General features: G+C 38.5%; 1 protein-coding gene across 10 annotated transcripts in view; it reads right to left on the bottom strand.

Annotated features, from left to right (window-relative positions):
• PWWP3B (PWWP domain containing 3B) overlaps window positions 1-6,582 on the bottom strand; it is a 32,280-nt gene extending 25,698 nt beyond the window's left edge. For 9 of the 10 annotated variants that reach the window (XM_070291006.1, XM_070291010.1, XM_070291009.1 and 6 more), the window contains exons 1-3: window positions 6,457-6,581; window positions 2,069-2,138; window positions 261-340 (exon numbers count right to left, since the gene is read on the bottom strand). The gene's annotated coding sequence lies outside the window, so the exon portion shown is untranslated. Of the gene's footprint in view, window positions 1-260; window positions 341-2,068; window positions 2,139-6,456 lie in introns of all 10 variants that reach the window. The other variant, XM_070291007.1, reaches the window with a different exon arrangement.
• Window positions 6,583-27,044: the final 20,462 nt, after the last annotated feature.

The raw sequence follows: 27,044 nt of genomic DNA, 5'->3' as shown, positions 1-27,044 counted from the left end.
CTGGGAAATCCCATGGACAGAGGAATCTGGCAGGCTACAGTCCACAGGGTCACAACGAGTCGGACACAACTGAGTGACTAAGTGCAGGCACAGGTTTGAGCCCTGGTTAGGCAGCTAAGATACCACATCTCTCGTGGCCAAAAATCAAAAACATCAAACAGAAGGAGTGCTGTCACAAATCCAACACAGACTTTTAAAAAGATGGTTAAGATGGTAAATTAAAAAAAAAACAAAACAAAACACCCAAAACCCAGTTTTACCTGAGTTCCACACAGAAAGATATGTTCTCTTGATCAGTACTCACGGCTTTCTGCACTTGGAATCCTGTCTCTTGAGTATTCTGGAGTAGAACAAAAGATTATGTCATTCACTTTCTGATTGTAGGGGAATTAATGACTGCAACCCCCAGTGAGTGTTACTTAATCTATGTCCTTCTTGGTGAACATGCTGGTGAAACACAACAATTTTCAATAATTGCCATACTTATCTATGAACTCCCCATCTTTCACATACATCCACATTCTCATACAAATTAAAAAATATATTTCTGCACTATGCTCTTACACTGACCATATCTGCATTATAGTTTCACTCAACCGTAGACTAGTTACAACATATCTCTTCTGTGTCACAGGGACCTGGCAGTATGACAATTGATAATCATTGGTTATGGAGAGAAGTGTTCATTTCATCCAATCCTCATTTACAATTGGCAACTCCTTGTTCTTGTGCTTTTGTTGTTTGCAATTCAATATCCTCTTTACTGAGCATTTTTGTTCACAAAATATTCAAGAAATTGAGTTAAATTTAGATTTTTATTGCCTTTAAACTAAGGGTGTCATTTCCCAGGAAGTGATAAAACCTATATACTGCCAAATGGATCATTCTGAGGGTTAGTTCTCTTAAGATAATGTTTTGCTAATTCAAAAACAATATATATATATATATATAGTTATATATATATAGTTATATATATATATATCAAAGGTAGGTAAAGTTGGTGAAGCCCTCACAACACCATCCATCATCACGATGAACAAGTAAACACGACCCCTGTCTCTTGGCACCTCTGACTAATTCAGGTTAGAGAAACAGAGCTGCAGTATGACACAGCTCTTCCTGTGATTAACAAACAGAGAGGAAGAAAACTGTGCATCAGGGGCTGTAAAGAGAGAAGCCATCATTCTTTCACAGACATATAACAGGAGGGTCAGGCTAGATCAAAATTATTTCATTAAGCAATCTGAGTAAAGGACATCAAGGGTTCTTTAGTGAGGAGGTATGGATTTCTCTCAGCAGAACCCAATGTTTAGCCTTTAAGTTTGTCACAGAGGCATTATGACAAGGAAGCAGGCAGACAGTTGTGGGTTTGAGACCTTTACTAGCTGAGTGGAGAGAAAATTTTCAAATCCTTGATAACTATGCTAACTTGTCATGTCTCCATACTAGATCCCAATCAGGAAAAAATAAAGTAGGAGGACACATATTTTGAGATTTTAAAATTTACTAGAAAGCAACAATGATCAAGAGAGTGTGGTACTAATACAGATCAATGGAAGAGATCCAAGAGTTCAGGAGTAAAACCACGTCTCTATGGGCAACTGACTTTCAACAAGGATACTGGCATTAGCTGAGCCATGGTCCCCAGACCTGGAAAATAAAGTCTTCAGCCTGAGTATCTCAAAAAAATAAAAGAAAGAAAGAAAGAAACACGCATAACTCAAAAGCATCTCTGACAATAACCTAGGTTGTCTAAATATGAAACCACATTTAAAGGTACAATAATTAAAAAAAAAGAATTTAGTAGCTAAGTGTGTAGTGAGAGCTAGATGAGACAGGAAGGATATGGAAACGGGTAAAAGAAATCTTTATTAACCACAGAGAAACTGGATTTGCAACATACTCAGTTAGTGCACCAGGATATAGACAGGAACTCAATCAACAGATATGCAGTGTCCTGGAAAATTTCTCAGGACACTGATCCAGTTCTAGCTGCCTAGTTTTCTAGAAAAGCAGTTTTTGAAGGGCCCTTAACGCTACTGCAGTAGGGCTAGTAAATGGCACTCACCTGCTGTAGCCTCTTCTTATCCTCTGAAACCACAAAGTAGCTGGAATAAAGTGTTTTCAACAGGCGCCAACTAGATTAGATTAAAATATGGCAAAAAAAAAAAAAGGATCAGATAAGAAGTTTACCCTAAGCAGAAAGAACATGGACAATGATGATGGAGACAAGCTACAAATCAGAAGAATAATATCAGAGAGAAGAGATTAGAGACATGGACATCTTTTGGAGGGGAGGGGAAGAAAAACAAGAAGAATTATGATAGCACAAACCCAATGTCACATCTTTATTATTTCTGTTGTACTCTGAGAAAAGAATGCATGTGGGAGGGGCTTTGGAAGTGGCAGGACATTATTTGTGTTCCTGGATAATTTGGGCCTTTTAAATCCCACAGGGTTATCACAACAGAATTCTGGGCTTTAATGTTTCCAAAGCTGCTAGTGCTGCCTTGCCTGTCCAAAGCAATCAAAGATCTCATGGACACAGATAATGAGGTTCGGCATCAATAGCCTTATTCAAGAGAGTGTACAGAAGTCTATTTGAGGAAGGCTGTGAGACCTTAGGCAGGTCTTAAGAAGTACTTGTAACTATGTTATCTAGTGCTTCCCTGGGGAGTCAGTGATAAAGAATCTGTCTGCCAGTGCAGGGGACGTGGGTTCAATCCTTGGGTCAGGAAAAGCCCTTGGAGAAACAAATAGCAACCCACTCCAGTATTCTTACCTGGAAAATCCCATGGACAGAGGAGCCTGGTGGGCTACAGTCTACAGGGTTACAAAGAGTCAGACACAACATAGTAACTAAATGACAACAACATGCTGTCTAGTATGTGGTGACAACAACTGAGCAAAGCTGTCAAGGATTAGAGAGTCAGGTCCCTGGCTGCAACCTCTGGTAGACAGCTGAATAGCCTCTCCAATTCTTTCTTCATAGTGGTTAAACACATGAGATATTTTCCCCAAAACTAGAAGCAATGGCTTTTAATTACAAAACATTAGGGCTACAGAACAGGGGCAAAAGAATTGTATCTCAATTATCAACCTAACATAATTTTAGTATGAAATGTGTCTTTTAATTTAAAATGTTATGGCTACAGAGCAGCAAACAAAATAAACTATACCTCTTATACCCCAAGTTCTCAACACGTTTTTAATGTGAAATATTTCATGAGATGGGAAGAACCTTATCCAATATCACATGGATCGTGCAGGGTATGCCCCTGTGATCTGGTTGTTTTTATTCTCACTCCAGCTGTTTGTCCAGCAGAGCCTTCTCCCTGTTTGGCCGTTTTGTGGTCGTGCTGCCCTTCTGAAGCTCAACTGGTGTCATACACAGATTCCCCAGATCATGTGCATCTCAGACATTAACCTAAGCTGTCCAAAAGGAGACAGGGAAGCATACCAATTAAATGGAAAAGCTGTAAAGAAGCTTCCCTACCAAAACGTTAGCAGGCATGCTCTTCTGAAACATAGGAATGAGATAAAAATCTCAACTGTGATGCAGAGGCCTTGTTTATTTTCCTTCTTGTTCTTGGTATTTGAAATGTTCTCTGTGACACAGTTATGTTATTAGGTTGATACTAAAATAATCTCCCTCATGAAAAGTATGCTTTGGGGACAGGAAAAAAGGGAATTGTGCATCTCTATAGGCTTAATCTGTGTAACTACTTTTTTTAATGCTTTCTGTTTGAATTCTCATATCAGTCTTGGTGTGTTTTTATTTTATACATGTGCAATTTTTCAACGAACTGCAATCACATTCTACATATTGTCTCATAACAGAAAATATATCTCATTGCTTTGTCTGTCCACTTCATAAATATGGTTGCCTGAAAGAAAATTTAGGACACCTGGTGAGTGCCATCTTGTGACTAGAACCAGAACTACTGCAGACACTCAGGTCTTCGGGCAGGAAGGATAGGAACTGTACCAACCAGACTGTAGCCTTCTCAGGCTTCTAGATGGGTTTTTTGGTTTTGTTTTCTTGCTTCTAGACTTGTTCATTCTCAACTTCAGAGTTGTGTAGATGTCATATAAAAGTGGGATTATATTTCCTCATTTTAATGTTTGTTGTTATATCCTTCGTGCATATTGTGTATCTTCCTTCATCTTTTGATTTTTCAAGAAAGAAAGCAACTTCTCACAATAATGGTCAAAATATAATGACTTGCTCTATATATTTTTCTTAAACATGTTAATAAATGTGCATGTTTTTGGAAACCAGACCTTTATCCTTCCTAATAACATATTTTAACATCTTCTCACATCAATAAATATTTTCTACATCATCTTTTGGGCTTCCCTTATAGCTCAGTTGGGAAAGAACCTGTCTGCAATGTAGGAGACCTGGGGTCGATTCCTGGATCAGGAAGATCTCCTGGAGAAGGAAATGGCAACCCACTCCAGTATTCTTGCCTGGAGAATCTCACGGACGGAGGAGCCTAGTGGCCTACAGTCCATGGGGTCGCAAGAGTCAGACATGACTTAGTGACTTCACCACCACCACCACATCATCTCTTTGTGAATAACTTCTACAAGATAATCTTACATTTCTCAAATTTTATCTCATTTTCTCATAATGAATCTGATTCAAGCTTACTATTTTCAGAATAAGATTTTTTAAATGGAGAAATGTAATATATAAAAAGTTGAAATGTTCTGTTTCCAATTATACTTGGGGCTTCCCTGGTGGCTCAGACGGTAAAGCGTCTGCCTGCAATGCGGGAGACCCGGGTTCGATTCCTGGGTCAGGAAGATCCCCTGGAGAAGGAAATGGCAATTATACTTATATATCTCCAATTAATAAAGTACATGCATATTTCCAAAATTTTCTTGCATATAATGTACCAATATTATTACAGGCCATTCTGCAACGTGCTTATTTTTAGAATATACCTTCTATATCTTTTATTTTTTGCACTTAGCTCACTATATTAGCTTATTCTTTTTATAGCTGCATAGTATTCAAAATTATGGTGAACTATCCTACATGACTATTCCATAATATGCTTTGAACATTTTTTTAATTCTTTCTCAAAAGTACATAAAAATACAAATAAATATCTTCTGCTTGAACCAAAGTCTGGACAGTAGTTTAAATATTTGAACTGCAAGCAAAGCACAAGCAACCAGATAACCAGCCTTCTCAGACCCACAGAAAAATCCACCTTTAGCTAAAGACAATGGGGTGTGTTTGAGTATTTAAATGTCTGTAACAAAATGGATTTTTCTTTCAGCTCCATCCCGTGCTTCCAAAAACAAACAAACAAAAAAACAAAACTAAAGGTATATAAAAGTCTAAAGAAGAAAATACACCTCATTCTTACTCCAACCCCTGAATTGGTTTACTGTTTATATTTGAGCAAAATCCCCTTGATTTTTCCCTCATCATATGTGTTTGTCTGTGTACATATGTAATTTCAAATAATGTATTCATATATATATATATATATTCTTTTCCTCATTCTACATATTAGAATACACTACTTTATATTTCTCCACTAACAAATTTGAACACCTTTCCTTGTTTCCATATTTACTTATTTTTTTGGCAGATAGCTTTTTCCCCCATGTTTTTAAATTCTCGTCTCAATTTTTTTATGCTGACATAGCTACTCACGCTAAGTGAAATCTGGGCAAAGTAGTGGAAAATTTCCTCTTTTTTTCCTTAGACATCATTACTAAATATATTGTTAGATTACTAGACATATTACTAGACATATTGTTGTGTTTTATTATATCAGTATAAGCCTATTATTTTTCAGCTCATGAACTTACAGATATTTTTGTATTACAGTATAAATTGGAATATATCATTCTTTTGATAGCTAAGTAGAGACATAGACAATGATCGTCCTTTACACATCCATAAACAAAGTGATTCTTTTAAGACACTGAGTATTCCCTGACAATAAACTAAACTTCTTACTGTCTTCAGTACTTAAATTCGCAGTTATACACTATTTCAGATTATTACTATACAAACTCCGCCAAAACAGCAAGGTTTGTTGGAAATACAATCAACAAACAAAGTAATATAAAAACCCAACACTCCCAACTAATAACTTCATTTCTCATTTGGCATTATCACAGCATAATCTCTTTTTTTAAATAAGGAAGATTAATTTTTCAAGTTTTGTTTCATCATTTATCTCTGTTACTACTGCTTTTTGACTGAAACATAAAATGCCCTACTCGAATGTCAGCTTTTGCAACCTCCAGAAGTATTTTTTTCCGCAGGTGTAATCTGATCACCTCCCCCACTCTTTAAAGTGTGGAGTTTTAAAATATCTCGAAGGAATACAAAATTCAGTCAAAATTCCCTCAAAGAAACTACGACTCTCACAAAACAAAGCTCCTTTTCCACGACTCCAAAGCAGCAGTCCCTTCTTTTCTCACCTTTACTGCCAAGTCTCCAGAAATCTCCGAAAATAACTATCTTTCCACGACAGCCATTACCTCCAAGCTTCTCTTCTCTCTTCTGCGAGGCCTCCGAAGTCTAACGCTGCTCCTCCCCCAAGACTGGCCAGGGCCGGCTCACTCTTCCAAGCTTCTAGAGGATGCTCCGCCCCCCTGCCTGTGATGGGGAAAGCAGGAGGTCCTTCCCTCATTTAGAGGGAGGAGAATCTCCAAGTTGAACTGAAATACAATTAAAGGAAAGAAGTGTTCATTTTAAAGAACTTTAAAGTGTATTGGAAACATATGCCTGTTCAATTTTCTTTCAAACCCCTAGGGTCTGTATTTCCCTGAAAAAAGGAGAAAGAAAAAGAGATAGCAAATCTCTTTTTCATATAATAAAGATACAGTTAAATGTTCCTTACATATTTTTTCAGGCTTTCTCTTGTACATTATCTCTGGTAAATTTAAGACCTGATAGTCAAGCTTCACTAAAATCATGCTAAGTGTCTTGACTGGGATTGTAGTGGATTAATAACTTTATTTTAGATAGAATTAATTTTTTACAATTTTGAATCTGAACCTGGACCACATTACAGTATGTCTCTTCTTTCATTCACGTCTACTAATCCAACCAGTCCATTCTGAAGGAGATCAGCCCTGGGATTTCTTTGGAAGGAATGATGCTAAAGCTGAAACTCCAGTACTTTGGCCACTTCACGCGAAGAGTTGACTCATTGGAAAAGACTCTGATGCTGGGAGGGAGTGGGGGCAGGAGAGAAGGGGACGACAGAGGATGAGATGGCTGGATGGCATTACTGACTCGATGGACATGAATCTGAGTGAACTCTGGGAGTTGCTGATGGACAGGGAGGCCTGGCGTGCTTCGATTCATGGGGTCGCAAAGAGTCCGACACAACTGAGCGACTGAACTGAACTGAACTGAATACGTCCTTACTTCGGCCATTTCTGAAGAAAAATCCCCAAACAAAATCTGACTATACTGAAATTGAAAAAAAAAAAAAGAATGGTAAAATCACAATAAGCCACAGTCAAATATCAACCACAAGCAGAGATGCTTTGAATGTATGTGACTGGATAAACAAAAATATCCTTAAACTAGCTGTTATATTTCAATAAGAAAGAAATGATCAACATAGTAGAATCAGGCAAAGAACACTCACAGACAATGCAAGATGTTCTTTCTTACTTCTGATATTTGTGTGCCCAGTCTTGTCTGACTCTTTTCGACCCCATGCACTGCAGCCTGCCAGACACCTCTGTCCATGGACTTTTCCAGGCAAGAGTACTGGAATGGGTTACCATTTCCTACTCCAGGGGATCTTCCTGACCCAGGGATCAAACCCACGTCTCCAGCTTTGGCAGGTGGTTTCTTTGCCACTGTGCCACCTGGGAAGGTCCTATTACTTCCCTATTAAGAAGTTCAAGCAGTGAAACTCCTAGGTTCTCTTTGATTCTTCTAGACTAGAAAGGCCTCTAGGTGATGAATAAATTGCTTAAATTTGTGTTTCTATTACATATTTATTCTTATAATGAGAGTGCATGCATGCTAAGTCACTTCAGTTATGTCTGATTCTTTGTGATGCCGTGGGACTGTAGCTTGCCAGGCTCCTTTGTCCATGGGATTCTCCAGGCAAGAATACTGGAATGGTTGCCATGCCCTCCTTCAGGGGATCTTCCCAACCCAGGGATCAAATCTGTGTTTCTTACATCTCCTACATTGGCAGATGGGTTCTTTACCACTAGCAGTTTCTTTACCACTAGCGGCCACTTGGAAAAACCCCAAAATGAGCAATATTCTGCGATTTATTTTCCCTTCTTAATAAAGCTGACATTTTGCTTTCATTTGCTATTCCATTTGTTTTATTTTTATTTGTTCATTATTTTCAAGATATGACAATTTTGTAGACTTTTGTGTACCCACTAAATAACCTCAAAATGTGTAATACTGTAGAAATGTATAGAAATACACGAGTATGCAAGCAAGAAAATTTTGTTTAGCTTTAACAGAAGTGAGATTAAGCATGGCCAGCTCTTCCTGAGGCTCTTACAGCATACAAGGCATTTTGAGCTCTCCCAGATTAAAGTCTATGTATTTGGGCTCTTGGTGTCAAATATGATTTCTAACAGCACATTCTCTCCAGCACATTCTCTCAAGTGCTCTGATACAGTTTCAAAAACCAAGGCTTCTCAATACTGCCACTCCATCAAAGCAGCTTTCTTTTCATGAGAATTTCTGCAAAATTGTGGGATCAGTTCTGCTCTTTATCAAGGACATAATACTAAGAAACATTGTTCATTGTAATATAACAATATCGAGAACAGAGAATGGATAAACTTTGTTCTTTAAAATTGTAAGACCTTGAGAAACTTTGATATTTAGAATGAAAAGATTTTATTCTGAGGGTTGCTCTTTTATTGCTGTTATTTTAATTTTCTTTGGCATTAAAATGGTTTTAAAAGAAATTAGCGGAATATAGAAAAAAGATATGTCAAAATATAAAATATCAAATATTTCAGTTGTTGTTAAGGGATGAAGAACAACTTGAAGAAACATCCACTACTAGAATGTAAATTGGAACCAATATTTTGGGAAGTGTTTGATAGAGAACATTTCAGGTTTTCAAACAGCAGAGTTACATGTCTAAACTGGTAGTAGAGAAATGATCCCCACAGAAAGCTATGCATATTCCAGAGCACATATAAGACTATCCAGTGGGATATATGAAGTATATAATCAAAATTAATTTATTTTCATTTTTCTTTCAAAAACTTTATAAGTATTTTTAAATATTCTTAAAAATTATTTGTATTGAAGAATCACATACTTTATAAAATATTGAACTATGGGAGGTATCAATGAGTCTTTTACAGTAGTGATGACAAAAAAAGTATGTGGAGATCTCTGCTTTATAGTCTCATAGTCCAAGTAGTGCTCCAATTTGTCTTCTCTCTGATTTGCATATTTTTGGATTATAATCTCATAAAAAGACTACTCTGAACTTCCTCAATTGCCTATATACTGGTTTCACTGCTCAGAAAAGCTACTGTCACTTCCATTAAATATTTAAGATAATAATGAGAAAACTGCTGACTGCAAGCATGTATATCTCAGACAGGTTGAAAGCAGAAGGTTGGTGACACTTTAAACTTAACCTTGCCAATAAATCTGAGAATTGTGTGCAAGCTGATCAAGCACCCTGTAGCCCCTTCCTTAACACTGCCTTTAAAACTCTTTTATTGAAAGCCATTGAGAGCAGGTCTTTTGAACATGGGATGCCCGAACTCCTTGCATTTGTTGTTGTTGTTCAGTCACTAAGTTGTGTCCTACTCTTTGCCACTCCATGGACTGCACCATGCCAGGCTTCCCTGTCCTTCACTATCTCCCAGAGTTTGCTCAATTCATGTCCATTCAGTCGGTGATGCCATCCAGCCATCTCATGCTCTGTCTTTCCCTTCTCCTCCTGCCCTCAATCTTTCCCAGCATCAGGGTCTTTTCCAGTGAGTCAGCTCTTCACATCAGGTGGCCAAAGAATTGGAGTTTCAGCTTCAGCGTCAGTCCTTCCATGAATATTCAGGGTAAATTTCCTTTAGGATTGACTAGTTTGATCTCTGCGCTGTCCAAGGGACTCTCACGAGAGAATAGAGAATATCAAGCACTTTCATCTGGTGGGAGTCTGCTTCCTGTAAAAACAATTTAGGAATGTGTGTCAGACCTTTATCTATATCTTCCAGGGAACAGGGAGTTTGGTGATTCTGCTTTGTGGTGGATTTACAGTCTACTTTGTTACCAGTTTCTCTGCTCAACAGCTACTCTTTGTTTCTACATCTTTGCATTTTCTAATCATTAACTTTTGAGCTGGTCTTTCAAGACTCTGGGGAGGCCTGGGAGACGAAAGCCAATCTTTTTTTCATAAGACAGGGACACTGGGGTTTGTATATGGTTTCAATACCTTCTTTACTTTGATACTCCTCAATCTTTTTTTAAAAAAATAATTTTTATTGATTGATTTATTTTTGGCTCTGCTGTGTCTTCATCGCTGCTCAGGCTTTTCTCTAGTTGCGGCAAGCAGGAGCTACTCTCTTGTTGCAGAGCATGGGCGTCTCATTGTGGTGACTTTCCCATTGCAGAGCATGGACTCTAGGGCATATGGGCTCAGTAGTTGCTCTCCCAGGCTCTAGCTGCTGCTGTTAAGTCACTTCAGTCGTGTCTGACTCTGTGTGACCCCATAGACAGCAGCCCACCAGGCTCCCCCGTCCCTGGGATTCTCCAGGCAAGAACACTGGAGTGGGTTGCCATTTCCTTCTCCAATGCATGAAAGTGAACGTGAAGATGCTCAGTCGTGTCTTAGTCGAGTCTTAGTGACCCCATGGACTGCAGCCCACCAAGCTCCTCCGTCCATGGGATTTTCCAGGCAAGAGTGCTGGAGTGGGGTGCATTGCCTTCTCCACCCAGGCTCTAGAGCACAGGTTTAATAGTTGTGGCACCTGGGCTTAGTTGATCCTCATCATGTGAGATCCTCCCAGATCAGGAATTGAATCCATGTCCCCTGCATTGGTAGGCAGATTGAGGAAGACCACTAAGCCACCAGGGAAGCCCCCATACTCTTCAGTCTTGAGGGGAACAGGCACAGGAGAAGAAAGGGAATATAGTTGTGAATAGAGAGGTGTATCACAAACTTAGCTTTAGGGGGAATTCAGTTTTGGTACCACTCTTGATGCATTTATGTAAATATATCAAGGTATATAGCAAAAGAACACAGTTTAAAAGCCCAGATAATCATGATGATGTGATCACTAATCTAGGGCCAGACATCTTGGAAAGTGAAGTCAGGTGTGCCTTGGAAGCATCACTACCAACAAAGCTAGTGGAGGTGATGGAATTCCAGTTGACCTATTTCAAATCCTGGAAGATGGTGCTGTGAAAGTGCTGCACTCAATATGCCAGCAAATTTGGAAAACTCAGCAGTGGCCACAGGACTGGAAAAGGTCAGTTTTCATTCCAATCCCAAAGAAAGGCAATGCCAAAGAATGCTCAAACTACCTCACAATTGCACTCATCTCACACGCTAGTAAAGTAATGCTCAAAATTCTCCAAGCCAGGCTTCAGCAATATGTGAACCGTGAACTCCCTGATGTTCAAGCTGGTTTTAGAAAAGGCAGAGGAACCAGAGATCAAATTACCAACATCTGCTGGATAATGGAGAAAGCAAGAGTTTCAGAAAAACATCTATTTCTGCCTTATTGACTATGCCAAAGCCTTTGACTGTGTGAATCACAATACACTGTGGAAAATTCTCAAAGAGATGGGAATACCAGACCACCAACCCTGCCTCTTGAGAAATCTGTATGCAGGTCAGGAAGCAACAGTCAGAACTGGACATGGAACAACAGACTGGTTCCAAATAGGAAAAGGAGTACGTCAAGGCTGTATATTGTCACCCTGCTTATTTAACTTATATGCAGAGTACATCATGAGAAATGCTGGACTGGAAGAAACACAAGCTGGAATCAAGATTGCCGGGAGAAACACCAATAACCTCAGATATGCAGATGACACCACCCTTATGGCAGAAAGTGAAGAGGAACTCAAAAGCTTCTTGATGAAAGTGAAAGTGGAGAGCGAAAAAGTTGGCTTAAAGCTCAACATTCAGAAAACGAAGATCATGGCGTCTGCTCCCGTCACTTCATGGGAAATAGATGGGGAAACAGTGGAAACAGTGTCAGACTTTATTTTTTGGGGCTCCAAAATCACTGCAGATGGTGGCTGCAGCCATGAAATTAAAAGATGCTTACTCCTTGGAAGAAAAGTTATGACCAACCTAGATAGCATATTCAAAAGCAGAGACATTACTTTGCTGACTAAGGTCCGTCTAGTGAAGGCTATGGTTTTTCCTGTGGTCGTGTATGGATGTGAGAGTTGGACTGTGAAGAAGGCTGAGCGCCAAAGAATTGATGCTTTTGAGCTGTGGTGTTGGAGAAGACTCTTGAGAGTCCCTTGGACTGCAAGGAGATCCAACCAGTCCATTCTGAAGGAGATCAACCCTGGGATTTCTTTGGAAGGACTGATGCTAAAGCTGAAACTCCAGTACTGTGGACACCTCATGCTAAGAGTTGACTCATTGGAAAAGACTCTGATGCTGGGAGGGATTGAGGGCAGGAGGAGAAGGGGACGACCGAGGATGAAATGGCTGGATGGCATCACTGACTAGAGTCTGAGTGAACTCTGGGAGATGGTGATGGCCAGGGAGGCCTGGTGTGCTGCGATTCATGGGGTCGCAAAGAGTCGGACACGATTGAGCAACTGAACTGAAGTGAAGAAATGGACAAACTGTATATTTTGCATCTTCATTTCAGTTTGAAAAAAAAAATTGCTGATACTAAATTATTATTTGGTAGTCTGTTTCCAATCTCTATTGACTATTTCATGCTTTCCTGATAGATGGTCCTCTTATTTACTATTGCTGGAGGATGCAAACTTAACCCCAATCTCAGGCAGATATATGGATTTCCCTGGTGGCTCAGATGGTAAAGCATCTGCGTACAATGTGGGAGACCCAGGTTTGATCCCTGGGTTGGGAAGATCCTCTGGAGAAGGAAATGGCAACCCACTCCAGTACTCTTGCCTGGAAAATCCCATAGGCGGAGGAGCATTTTAGGCTACAGTCCATGGGGTCACAAAGAGTCGGACAGGACTGAGCGACTTCACTTTCTTTCACTTTCAGGCAGATATATTCAGAACATTTGCTGCGTAAATGCCCTGCTTTTTAAAATCTTCTGACTGATAGTTAGGGTGAACCCTATTGCTACAAGCTTCCTTAGTAACAACTGGCAAGGACATTATGTGTTTAAGACTTTGTAAAAGGAAACTTGAATTAGTATTAAAAAATAGCTGGTATTTATGTAAGTATTCATAGTCTCCAACTTTGTAACATTCCATTTCAATGTCCTTTTGGAACAGGCACACTCTGTTCTAAACATTTTTGTTGTCTTGCTGTTTCCCTCACTAGCAATTTAATAAATTTTGACACATGTTAGAGATAACTTTATCTAAAAAAGAATTTTTATCAGACTATATACAAAGTATATAATAGTCCCTAAGTCATTGGCCTTGACCAATATCCAAGCCTGGCTATGAACAAACAGCATGATCATAGGCACACATACTGCCTAAATGTTGGCACATCTTAAGTGCAAGAGCAAGATAGAAGAATTTACTGGAGTTGAGTCTTCACATACAGAGAAATGCAAGCTAGTCAGTGTCACTGCCAGGGCCAAAGTGGGCTGAGAAATCCCTGGTCAAATGTGGGGGAACACAGCAGTGAAGGAAAAAGTGCTTCTAGTGCAGAGAAATGAACTCCCACAGAGAACCCTCTGACCTATGACCTCCAGGAATACAACTTTGAGTTGCCCTATTTGGGGATTTTGTTTTGCTCAGTCAGTACTAAAACTTAGATACTGCCAATGGCTAATGATCCTATGAGTTAGACCACTTAGGGTGATGCTCCAGTAAATTTCTTTAAAAAATTTGAGTAAAGGTGATGAAGAATTGACAATTACATTATCACAATGTGTGTGCGTGTGTGTGTGTGTGTGTGTGTGTTAGTCACTCAGTCGTGACCAACTCTTTATGACCTGATGGACTGTAGCCCACCTGGCTCCTCTATTCATGGAATTCTCCAGGGTAGAATACTGGAGTGGGTTGCCATTCCCATCTCCAGGGGATCTTCCCAAGCCAGGGATTGAAACTGAGTCTTCTACATTACAGGCTGATTCTTTACTGTCTGAGCCATCAGGGAAGCCCCAATCACAGCACACAGGTAATTTGAAAAACAAAAACCACTTGTTGCTACACTCTGAGATCACAGGTGAGAGTTGCAGTGTGATACAACTCTTCTTGGGATTAACAACCCAAAGCTGGTCCCTTTCTGGTCTTTCTTGAGGACTCTAAAGTAAGAAGGAATTATCTTACTCTCTAGGGGGCCCATAAAAGAAAGACCAAGCTGGACCAGAATTATTCCTGTATGTACTTTGAACAGAGGTTTTCTTCATTTTCTAGATGATGATAGATATCATCTAGAGATGATAGATAGGTAGATAGATAAATAGATGGATAGTTGTTCACAAGGCTTTATACTTAGTCTGTGAGGGTTGTCAGGGAAGTGCATGCAGGAATGTTATGTATTTGATATTTTCAATAGGACACACAATCTGATAAATATGAATTTATTCCCCAGATTGCCATTTATTATTCATGTGTTCTCATGTAAGTTTTTTAACTTCTATATACCTCAGTTTTTTTGAGTATGTAAGTATAAAATTAGAGTAATCTTAATACCTATCTCAGGAGTTGATAGAAGTAATCAAAACAATACTATAGCTCAAATGAAAAGAAAATACCTGGGAATTTTCAGGAAACTTATGGAAAAGAATTGCAAGTATGGAACTAACACTACCATATAAAGAAGGCATAGCAAGAAGCAGAGAAAGGAAAAAAGAAGCCCAAAATGAACCATAGAGTATTTGAAGATACACATGGCCCATTAATACATGTGAATATGGACAAGAAATCTAGCATAGATTTTCTATGCTCCAGAAAAGTCCTTGGGGTATCGGTGCACATTTAATTCCTAGTTTTCTTTTAATCAGACTCTTTTGTTTTAGGATTACTAGTTATTCTCACCTTTGAGGCCCTTGTCTTTTCCTCCTAAAGGTCCAAGGGGGCTTGAAAACTTGTTTTGAATGGGCAATATTTGAACATACTGGATTAACAACAAGACAGAGGAAGAATCAGCAAAGGAATGTTTTATGTCAAAAAATGTTGTGAGAATGCAATAGAGATATAAGAATGAAGAGAAAAATGTAGGGATCAGACAGGAGGCCTCATGCATGAAAAGTAGAGGCGGCTTCTACTTGAAAGAAAAGAACTATACGAGTAATATCATAATACCCCAAGACCAACATATTCTCATTGTTAATTTATTTTACAATGTAAGTGTGTCTGCCTGTATTCATGTGTGTGAGAGAAAGCAACACTGATGTTGTAGAAATTCGCATGCTTGAAGTCACCTGTTATTTTTGTCACTGGAGCCAAAGGACATGAGTGCACTGAAACTATGGGAATCAGAGCAGACAAGTGCTGTGTCAGCTTCTGGAATTCTCATGGCTACAGTTAGAGCTAGAGTCTGGAGCACACTGCTGCCTAGGCTGCCTGAGCATCCATGACTTAACTTCACAACTAGGCCCTTTCTGCCTAACCAGGAATCAAGAAAAGAAAAGGGGAGGGAAGGAAAGGGAAAGGAGGGAAATAAAGGAGAGAGAAGAAAAGAGAGAAAAAAGGAAAAGAAAAAGCAAAACAGAAAAATTGCTTCTTTCTTTCTCTCACTTCCTAGTTTCCTGATAGTACCTCTCATTGAAATAACCTAATAGACACAAAGCTGGAAATGGCATCTGGAAAAGTAGTCTATGGGTTTTTATCACCTATAATATAGAAGGATGAGAAAGATACAATAGGTACAGTAAGAGTATAGTGTCTTTATTGCCAATATTTTTCTGTAGAATAATTACACGTTATAGAAAATGCAGAAATATAAGAAGATATATATATATATATATATGCATATATGTATATATTGTCTACTACAACACATCAGAAATACTCACTGTTAGTGTCTGTAGTTTTATCTTTCCTAAATTTTCACACATATGAATGCTAATTGAAATGGAAATTATTTTATCTAACAATTTACTTGAATATTCATATCAAAATATTTGGGCTTCCCAGGTGGCTCAGTGGTAAAAAATCTGTCTGCAATGTAGGAGGCAAGTGTTCAGTCCCTGGGTTAGGGAGATCCCCTGGAGGAGGAAATGGCAACATTCTCCAGTATTCTTGCCTGGGAAATTCCATAGACAGAAAAGCCTCGTGAGCTACAGTCCATGGAGTCACAAAGAACTCAACACAACTGAGCTTGCACACATTAAAATATTCTTTCATCATTTAAAAGATAGGCTTAACAAGACAGTCCCTATGTTTCTAAAATGTTATCTTATTTTTTCTGAGAGCAAATATAATGGATGTATTAAAAGAAAATGTGGACAGTACAGAATTGTATAGAAGTTGATATGATCCTGTATCTCATGGATTTCCACCTCCTGACTGTCTACCCTGATGTACTCTGTTAATTATTGTTTTATATTTTCCAGGTTTTTTACATATTATCTACACACATGTATTTTACTTTAAAAACAAGGCCATTTTTCCTTTCTCCTTTTACAGAAATGAACACTGAGGTCCTGGGAGATTAAGAGATTATGTTTTACAGAAAAAGCACAATCTTTTAAGGTGGAAAGACATGTTTATATCCTTGAATGGTGTCCTCCTTCCCTCCCCTGACCCACCAAAAAAATTATAAACATTTTTGGTGTTTGGCAAGTGAAAGATGAGATTGGTGAGATCAGATGATTGAAGACATCAAATGATGGAAACCCAATAGCCTGATGGAAACAAACAGCCTGATACCCAAGGGTCTGGTTTAGAAGAGGAAAGTTGTTTTTTCTCTTGTTGAGACAACAAATATATATAGGGTTGACTATTACTAGATTTAGAAAATCACTGGCGTATTTTAATTGTGTCCAATTGTTCTTTTATTTCTTCCTACAATTCTAAGGCATAGAAAGATATAGATGAAGGAGAAACAATGGATTTATTCCTCATGGATTTGAGATTTTCTGATTTTTAGTAGTCTGTGGGAAATTTTCCGAGAAGGCAATGGCACCCCACTCCAGTACTCTTGCCTGGAAAATCCCATGGATGGAGGAGCCTGGTGGGCTGCAGTCCATGGGGTCGATGAGAGTTGGACACGACTCAGTGACTTCACTTCCACTTTTCACTTTCATGCATTGGAGAAGGAAATGGCAATCCACTCCAGTGTTCTTGCCTGGAGAATCCCAGGGACGGCGGAGCTTGGTCAGTCGGCTGCCATCTATGGGGTCACACAGAGTCGGACACGACTGAAGCGACTTGGCAGCAGCAGCAGCAGCAGCAGTGGGAAATTTTATCAAGGCTGGTTTGCTCCAAAATTCTTCACCTAAAAAATAACATCCACTGATAATCTGGTTTTTCTTTTTTCTGATATGTCTGACAACATATGGAGTTTGCTTTGGTGTCATATCTAAGTAATTTCATCTAACTCAAGGTAAGAAAAGTTTTCTTCAATGTTTTCTTTTAAATTTTGTGTAGTTTTAGGTTTTAAATGTAGTTGTATGATCTATCTTAAGTCAATTTTTGTACATAGTGTGTCTTAGATTCCAGTTTAATATTTTTAACATGGATTGTCAATTGCTCCAGCAACATTTATTGATAAGACTAACCTTTCTCTAAAGAATCGCCTTTGTAAAGTATCAATTGTTCAAGTGTAATCTGCTCCTGGATTCTGTCTTCTATTCCATTGTTCTCTTTATCTTTACAGTAACACACCACTGTCTTGTTTAACACATCTTTATAATGAATTTAGATATATGTCTTCCAACTTTGTATTTATCAAAATTGTTTTGGCTATTCAAATTTCTCTCCATATCCCTGTAAATTTTAGAATCTACTTCTTAATTTCTACAAAAAAGACTGTTAAGATGCTTACTTGGATTGTTGTCGATCAATTTGGGGAGAATTGAGACCTTAACAATATTGAGTGTCCTAATTGATGGACAACAGTTATCTACTTAAAATCTGTACTGTCTGATATCAATACAGCCATTCCATCTTTCTCTTGATTAATATTAGCATGGTATATTGTTTCTTTCCTTTCACTTTTTTTGGTGTACCTTTATTTTTACAGTGGTTTCTTATAGACAGTATATGGTTGAGTCTTGCTTTTGTATTCAATCTTTCAGTCTCTAGCTAAGGAATGTTTAGACCATTTATATTTGATGTGGTTATTAATGTGATTTGATTTAAATCTACCATCTTGCTACTAATATTTAACCCTCCTGCTCTTTATTACTCTTTTATTCTTCTTCTGCCTTCTTTTGAATTAATTAGGTATGTTTTGTGATTCCATTTTATGTTCTTTTAAAAATTTTACTATTTTTTTATTGAAGGATAATTGCTTTACAGAATTTTGTTGTTTTCTGTCAAACCTCAACATGAATCAGCCATAGGTATATGTATATCCCCTCACTTTTGAACCTCCCTCCCACCTCCCCACCCCATCCCACCCCTCTAGGTTGATACAGAGCCCCTGTTTGAGTTTCCTGAGCCATATAGAAAATTCCTGTTGGCTATCTATTTTACATATGGTAATGTAAGTTTCCATGTTACTCTTTCCATACATCTCACCCTCTCCTCTCTCCCCATGTCCATAAGTCTATTCTCTATGTCTGTTTCTCCATTGCTGCCCTGCAAATAAATTCCTCAATACCATTTTTCTAGATTCCTTATATTTGCGTTAGTATACAATATTTATCTTTCTCTTTCTGACTTACTTCACTCTGTGTAATAGGCTCTAGGTTCATCCACCTCATTAGAACTGACTCAAATGTGTTCCTTTTAATGACTGAGTAATATTCCACTGTGTATATGTACCACGAATTCTTTATCCATTCATCCGTCAATGGACATCTAGGTTGCTTCTATGTTCTAGCTACTGTAAATAGTGCTGCAGTGAACAATGGGATACATGTGTCTCTCAATTTTGGTTTCCTAAGGGTATATGCCTAGGATTGGGATTGCTGTTATTCCTAGTTTTCTAAGGAATCTCCATACTGTCTTCCATAGTGGCTGTATCAATTTACATTTCCACCAATAGTGCAAGAGCATTCCCTCTTCTCCACACCCTCTCCAGCATTTATTGTCTATAGACTTTTTGATGATGGCCATTCTGACCGGTGTGAGATGATATCTCATTGTACTTTTGATTTGCATTTCTTTAATAATGAGCAATGTTGGGCATCTTTTCATGTGTTTGTTAGCCATCTGTATGTCTTCTTTGGAGAAATGTATGTCTAGGTCTTTTCCCCACTCTTTGATTGGGTTGTTTATTTTTCTAGCATTGCTTGTATATCTTGGAAATTAATCCTTTGTCAGTTGTTTTATTTGCTATTATTTTCTCCCATTCTGGGGGTTGTCTCTTCATCTTGCTTATACTTTCCCTTGCTGTACACAAGCTTTTAAGTTTAATCAGATCCCATCTATTTACTTTTGTTTTCACTTCCATTAATCTAGGAGGTGCATCATAGAGGATCTTGCTTTGATTTATGTCATAGAGTGTTCTGCCTATGTTTTCTCCCATTCTGGGGGTTGTCTCTTCATCTTGCTTATACTTTCCCTTGCTGTACACAAGCTTTTAAGTTTAATCAGATCCCATCTATTTACTTTTGTTTTCACTTCCATTAATCTAGGAGGTGCATCATAGAGGATCTTGCTTTGATTTATGTCATAGAGTGTTCTGCCTATGTTTTTCCCTAAGAGTTGTATAGCTTCTGGTCTTACATTAAGGTCTTTAATCTATTTTGAGTTTATCTTTGTGTTTGGTGTAATGAAGTGTTCTAATTTCATTCTTTTACATGGAGTTGTCCTGTTTTCCCAGCACCATTTATTGAAGAGGCTGTCTTTTCCCCATTGTATATTCTTGCCTCCTTTGTCAAGGTAACTACAGGGGCATGGGTTTATTTCTGGGCTTTCTATCTTGGTCCATTGGTCTATATTTCTGTTTTGTGTGTGTGTGTGCCAGTACCATACTGTCTTGATGACTATAACTTTGTAGTATAATCTGAAGTCAGGAAGGTTGATTCTTTCAGCTCTATTCTTCTTTCTCAAGACTATTTTGACTATCAGGGTCTTTTGTGTTTTCATATGAATTGTGAATTTTTTTTGTTGTTGTTGTTCTTTGAAAAATGCCACTGGTAATATGAGAGGGATCACATTGAAACTGTGGATTGTGTTTGGTAGTATAGTCATTTTCACACTCTTGATTCTTCCTACCCAGGAACATGGACTATCTCTCCATCTGTTTATGTCATCTTTGAATTCTTTCATCAGTGTCTTATAATTTTCTGTGTATAGTTATTCTGTCTCCTTACATAAGTTTATTCCTAGATATTTTTTTTATTTTTGTTGTAATGGTGAATGGGATTGATTCCTTAATTTCTCTTTTTGATTTTTCATTGTTAGTATATAGAAATGCAAGTGATTTCTGTGTGTTGATTTTGTATCCTATGACATTGCTAAACTCACTGATTAGCTCAGGAATTTTCTGATGGTATCTTTAGGGTTTTCTATGTACAGTATCATGTCATCTGCAAACAGTAAGAGCTTTACTTCTTCTTTCCAATTTGGACTCCTTTTATTTATTTTTCTTCTCTGATTGCTGTAGCTAGGACTTCCAGAACTATGTTGAATAGTAGTGGTGAAAGTGGACACCCTTCTCTAGTTCCTGATCTTAGGGGGAATGCTTTCAGATTTTCACCATTGACAATAATGTTTCCTGTTAGCTTATCATATATGGCTTTTACTATGTAGAAATAGGTTCCTTCTATGCCCATATTTTGAAGAGTTTTAATCACAAATGGGTGCTGAATTTTTTCAAAAGCTTTTGATGCATCTATTGAGATTATCGTATGGTTTTTATCTTTCAATTTGGTAATATGGTGTATCACATTGAAGAAAACTTGCATCCCTGGAATAAACCCAGCTTGATCATTGTGTATGAGCTTTTTGATGTGTTGCTGAATTCTGTTTACTAAAATTTTGTTGAGGACTCTTGCATCAATGATACTGGCCTGTATTTTTCTTTTTTTGTATTGTCTTTGTCTGGTTTTGATATCAGGGTGATGATGGCCTTGTAGAATGAGTTTGGAAGGGTTCCTTACTCTGCAGTTTTTTGAAAGAGTTTTAGAAGGATAGGCATTAGCTCTTCTCTAAATGATAGAATTCTCCTGTGAAGCTATCTGGTTCTGGGCTTTTGTCTTGGGGGAGATTTTTTGATCACAGCTTCAATTTCAGTGCTTGTAACTGGGTTGTTCATAATTTCTATTTCTTCCTGGTTCAGTCTTGGAAGACTGAACTTTTCTAAGAATCTGTTCATTTCTTCAGGTTATCCATTTTGTTGCCATATAGTTGTTCAAAATAGTCTCTTACAATCCTTTGTATTTCCGCATTGTCTCTTGTAACCTCTCCTTATTCATTTCTATTTCTAATTTTATTGATTTGATTTTTCTCCTTTTTTTTCTTGATGACTCTGGCTAAAGGTTTGTCAATTGTTTATCTTTGCAAAGAACCATATTTTAGTTTTATTAATCTTTACTATTGTTTCTTTCATTTCTTTTTCAATTATTTCTGCTTGGATCTTTATGATTGCTTCTCTTCTACTAATTTTGGGGTTCTTTTGTTCTTTGTTTTCCAGTTGTTTTAGGTGTAAAGTTAGGTTGTCTATTCGATGTTTTTCTTGTTTCTTGAGGTAGGATTGTATTGCTATAAACTTCCCTCTTAGAACTGCTTGTGCTTCATCCCATAGGCTTTGAGTTGTCATGTTTTCATTGTCATTTATTTCTATAAATTTTTTTATTTCTTAGGTAACCTGTTGGTTATTTAGAAGCGCATTGTTTATTCTCCATGTGTTTGTGTTTTTACAGGTTTTTTCCTTGTAATTGATAACTAGTCTCATAGCATTGTGGTCGGAGGAAATGCTTGATATGATTTCAGTTCTCTTAAATTTACTGAAGTTTGATTTGTGACCCAAGATGTGCTCTATCCTGGAGAAGGTTCCATGTGCACTTGAGAAGAATGTCCTGAAGATATCAACGAGATCCATCTCATCTAATGTATCATTAAGACTTGTGTTTCCTTATTAATTTTCTGTTTTTATGATCTATCCATTGGTGTGAATGGGGTGTTAAAGTCTCCTGATATTATTGTGTTACTGTTAATTTCTCCTTTTTTGTCTGTTAGTGTTTGTCTTATGTTTTGAGGTGCTCCTATGTTGGGTGCATAGATATTTACAATTGTTATGTCTTCCTCTTGGATTGATCCCTTGATCATTATGTCGTGTCCTACCTTATCTCTTGTAATCTTTTTTTATTTTAAGGTCTATTTTATCTGATATGAGGATTGCTACTCCAGCTTTCTTTTGCTTCCAATTTGCATGGAATATATTTTTCCATCCTCTCACTTTCAGTCTATATGTGTCTTTAGGCTTGAGGTGTGTTTCTTGTAGAGAGCATATATAGGAGTCTTGTTTTTGTATTCATTCAGCCAGTCTGTTTCTTTTGATTGGTGCATTTAATCCATTTCCACTTAAAGTAATTATTGATATATATGTTCCTATTGCCATTTTCTTAATTGTTTGGGATTCATTATGTAGATCTTTTTCTTCTTTTGACTGTATCTTGACTATTTCTTAACTATATAAGTGCCTTTAACTTTTGTTGTAAATCTGGTTTGGTGCTACTGAATTCTCTTACCTTTTGCTTGTCAAAAATAAAAGATTGATTTCTTTTGTCAATCAAAAGAAAAGCTTTTGATTTCTCCATCAGTTTTGAATGAGAATCTTGCCAGGTACAGTAATCTTGGTTGTAGATTTTTCCCTTTCAGCATTTTAAATATATCCTGCCATTCCCTTCTCGCCTGCAGAGTTTCTGCTGAAAGATCAGCTTTTAAACATATGGGGTTTCCCTTGTAAGTTATTTGCTGCTTTTCCCTTGCTGCTTTTAATATTCTTTCTTTGTATTTAATCTTTGTTAGTTTGATTAGTATGTGTCTTGGTGTGTTTCTCCTTGGATTTATCCTGTATGGACTCTTTGTGCCTCTTGAACTTGATTGACTGTTTCCTTTTCCATGTTGGGGAAATTTTCAGCTATAGTCTCTTCAAAAATTTTATCAGTTCCTTTCTTTTTCTTTTCTTCTGGGACCCCTATAATTCAAATGCTGGTGCATTTGATATGGTCCCAGAGGTCTCTGAGACTATCCTCAGTTCTTTTCATTATTTTTACTTTATTCTGCTCTTCAGAAGTTATTTCCACCATTTTATCTTCCAGCTCACTGATTCGTCTTTCTGCTTCAGATATTCTGCTATTGATTCCTTCTTGAGTATTTTTAATTTTAATAATTATGTTGTTTGTCTTTCTATTGTTATTTTTTAATTCTTCTAGGTCTTTTTTAATTGATTCTTGCATTTTCTCCATTTTGTTTTCAAGGTTTTTAGATCATCTTTACTATTGTTATTCTGAATTCTTTTTCAGGTAGTTTGCCTATTTTCTCTTCATTTCTTTGGACTTCTGTGTTGCTAGTTTGTTCCTTCATTTGTGCAATATTTCTCTGCCTTTTCATTATTTTTTAAAAAACTTATTGTGTTTGAGGTCTCCTTTTCTCAGGCTTCAAGGTTGATTTCTTTCTTTCTTTTGGTTTCTGCCCTCCTAAGGTTGGAGCAGTGGTTTGTGTAAGCTTCATATAGGGTGATATTTTTGTTGAGCTTTTTTTGTTTATCCTCTCATGTGCAAGGCTAAATGAGGTGGCAGTCCTGCCTGCTGATGATTGGGTTTGTGTTTTTGTTATGTTGTTGTTTGGGTGAGGCATCCTGCACAGGGTGCTACTGGTGATTGGTTGATGCTGGGCCTTGTGTTCAAATGGCTTCTTTTGTGGGAGTTCTCACTATTCGATACTCCTTAGGTTAGTTTTCTTGTAGTCTAGGGTCTTGGAGTCACTGCTACAACTTCAAAGGCTCATGGCTTGATCTTTGGTCAGGAAAGAAGATTCCACAGTGGTTTGTTATGGTACTAAGTGAGATTAAAACAAATACCCCAAAATGAGAAACCAAAGATAAACCCCAGACAAATGGCAGTTACTAAATCAGACAAATAATAATTAAAATAACTGAATATACACATATACATATACGCCCATAAGCAAAATCAAAGCAGTCCAACAAAAATTAAGTACTATAGATTGACCTAGTGAACAAAGTAAACCAAAAGTTATATCTACTAGTTAAGAACAAAACTAACTGAAGCACAAACTGGAAAACAGAACTAAAGCAAGTTGCCAAATGGGGAATAAAACAATGAAAACAAAACTAACAAATATTGTGAGGAAAAGAATGAAAGAAAAGAAAGGAAGAATAGATATGTAAATTTAGATAGAGGTAGATAAAGAAGATTTACATACATGAAAGATTAACTGCAAGGGGAAAAGAACAGTAGAAAAAGGAAACAAAGCAACAAATGCAGAAAAGATAATAATGGGTTTTTAGTTCAGTTGCTCAATCTTGTCCAACTCTTTGCAACTCCATGAACTGCAGCACGCCAGGCCTCCCTGGTTTCAAAAATTAAAATTTAAAAAAAAGGGAAAACAAAAAAAGATGAAAAAAAAAAAAAACCAAAACAGAAAGCTCCACAGAACTTCAAGACCCCAACATAGGGAGAGGTTTATAGCAACAATAAAATGTGCAATTGAAAAAAAGGAACTCAAAAGCTTTCTTAGATTTCATAGTGCCAATAATATCGACATCTACAACAATGGGGAGATGGGAAGAAAAAGGAAAAAAAAAATCCAAAAGAAACTACAGAACAAGTCAAAAGATAAGAATAATAAATATTTTTCTTGAGTCACTGCTGTCAGAGTTCTTTCCCTTCCTGGGAGTCACAGTCCACTTCACCTCTCTAGGATGCCCTCCAACACTGTGCTGGTCTCTGGATCTGCTGTGGGGGCAGCTCTAATCTGGTCCTACTCCTGTGTTTTCTTGCCCCGAATGTTCACAGCTATCAGAACTAGTGCATTTTCTCTTGTGGGAGCACTCAATGACCTTTTATATATTCCATAGACACAGAATCTGTCTAATTGATCATGTGAATTTAACCTGCAGCTTGTACAGCTGGTGGGAAGGTTTTGGGTCTTCTTCCTTAGCCACACTGCCCCTGGATTTCAACTGTGGTTTTATTTCCACCTCTGCATGTGGGTTGTCCACTGGGGTTTGCTCCTGAGGCGTCCCTGAAGGACTTGGGTCTGGTGCAGTGAGGGGCAGGTACAGAGGTGGTGCAGCTGCTAGGGTCACAGAGGTTCTGGCAGCACCAGGTACTCAGGGGAGTTAGCAGCTAGGGCAGCAGGAAATATAGTGCTCTAGGCTCTCTGATAGCTCAGTTGATAAAGAATCCACCTGCAATGCAGGAAACCCCGATTCTATTCCTGGGTCGGAAGATCCTCTGGAGACGGGATGGGCTACCCACTCCAGTATTCTTGGGCTTCCCTTGTGGCTCAGCTGGTAAAGAATCTCCCTGAAATGCGGGAGACCTGGGTTCGATCCCTGGGTTGGGAAGATCCCCTGGAGAAAGGAATGGCTACCCACTCCAGTATTCTGGCCTGGAGAATTCCATAGACTATATAGTCCACAGAGTCGCAAAGAGTCGGAAACTACAGAGCGACTTTCACTTTTTTGGCTTCCCAAGTAGTGCAGATGGTAAAGAATCTGCCTGCAATGCAGGAGACCCAGGTTTGATCCCTGGGTCAGGAAGATCCCCTGGAGAAGGGAATGGCTACCCAATCCAGTATGTATTAGAGACTTCCCTGGTGGCTCAGATGGTAATGCGTCTGCCTACAATGCAGGAGATCTGGGTTCTATCCCTGGGTCAGTAAGATCTCCTGGAGAAGGCAATGGCAACCCACTCCAGTATTCTTGCCTGGAAAATTCCATGGACAGAGGATCCTGGTAGGCTACAGTCCATTGGGTTGCAAAGAATCGAACACGACTAAGGGACTTCACTTCACTTCTTCAGAAGGGTATAGTAACCAGTATTGACCAATACACTCCAGTATTTTTGCCTAGAGAACCCCCTAAAAGAGAAGACTGACAGGCCACAGTCTGCAGGGGTGCAAAGAGTCGGACATGATTGAAGCAACCCTGTGTGCATAGGCACAAGACTTCTTTTTTGCCTGTGGCAGCTCTGCCTCAGTGAGGGTTGACCGTAAAGGTGGCACAGCTTCTTGGGTTGCAGTGACCCCCTGGTAGTGCCAACTGTGCAGGGACACAGACAGCTGCACCTCAGGAGCTATGGCTCTATCAGAGACTTTTTTCAGCCTCTGGTAGCCGGTGATCAGATGGCCTCTTAGGCTAGTCTTTCTCTGTATCTCTGCCTGTTCACGCATTTAGAGGGCTCCCTTGCCTGGAGACCTTCTCTTTTGCTTGGCATGTCAAACACATAGAGGGCCTCCTCTGGCTGTGGTCCTACTCAGTAGATCAGTGCAACAGGCACTTAAAGGGGCACCCTGGGTGGGGTCCTACACTGTAGTTCAGCCATCAGTCACTTAAAGGCATCAGGGTATCAGGCATTTGATGAGCCAGCCTCTCTATTGTTCGCTGCAGATGCTGGCATGTCGGGAGAGAGAGACTATGGTGATGGCTCCACCCTCTACACGTGACCCAGCAGTATTGCCTTGCTTCCATGGCGGCCTGGCTTTCCTCCACAGGCATTTCCCACCACAATCTCCTCCCTCACATCCCCTTGGTCTGTCTCTCCACAGTCATCAGTAGCCCTTACCCTGGGATTGCTCCACAACCCCTAAGCTCCAGCTCCCTGCCACTTCTAGG

This window comes from Ovis canadensis, chromosome X (assembly GCF_042477335.2).
Source record: "Ovis canadensis isolate MfBH-ARS-UI-01 breed Bighorn chromosome X, ARS-UI_OviCan_v2, whole genome shotgun sequence".
Taxonomy (NCBI): domain Eukaryota; kingdom Metazoa; phylum Chordata; class Mammalia; order Artiodactyla; family Bovidae; genus Ovis; species Ovis canadensis.
The sequence above is the reverse complement of the archived record's forward strand: the minus strand, read 5'-3'. Positions and strand labels throughout refer to the sequence as shown.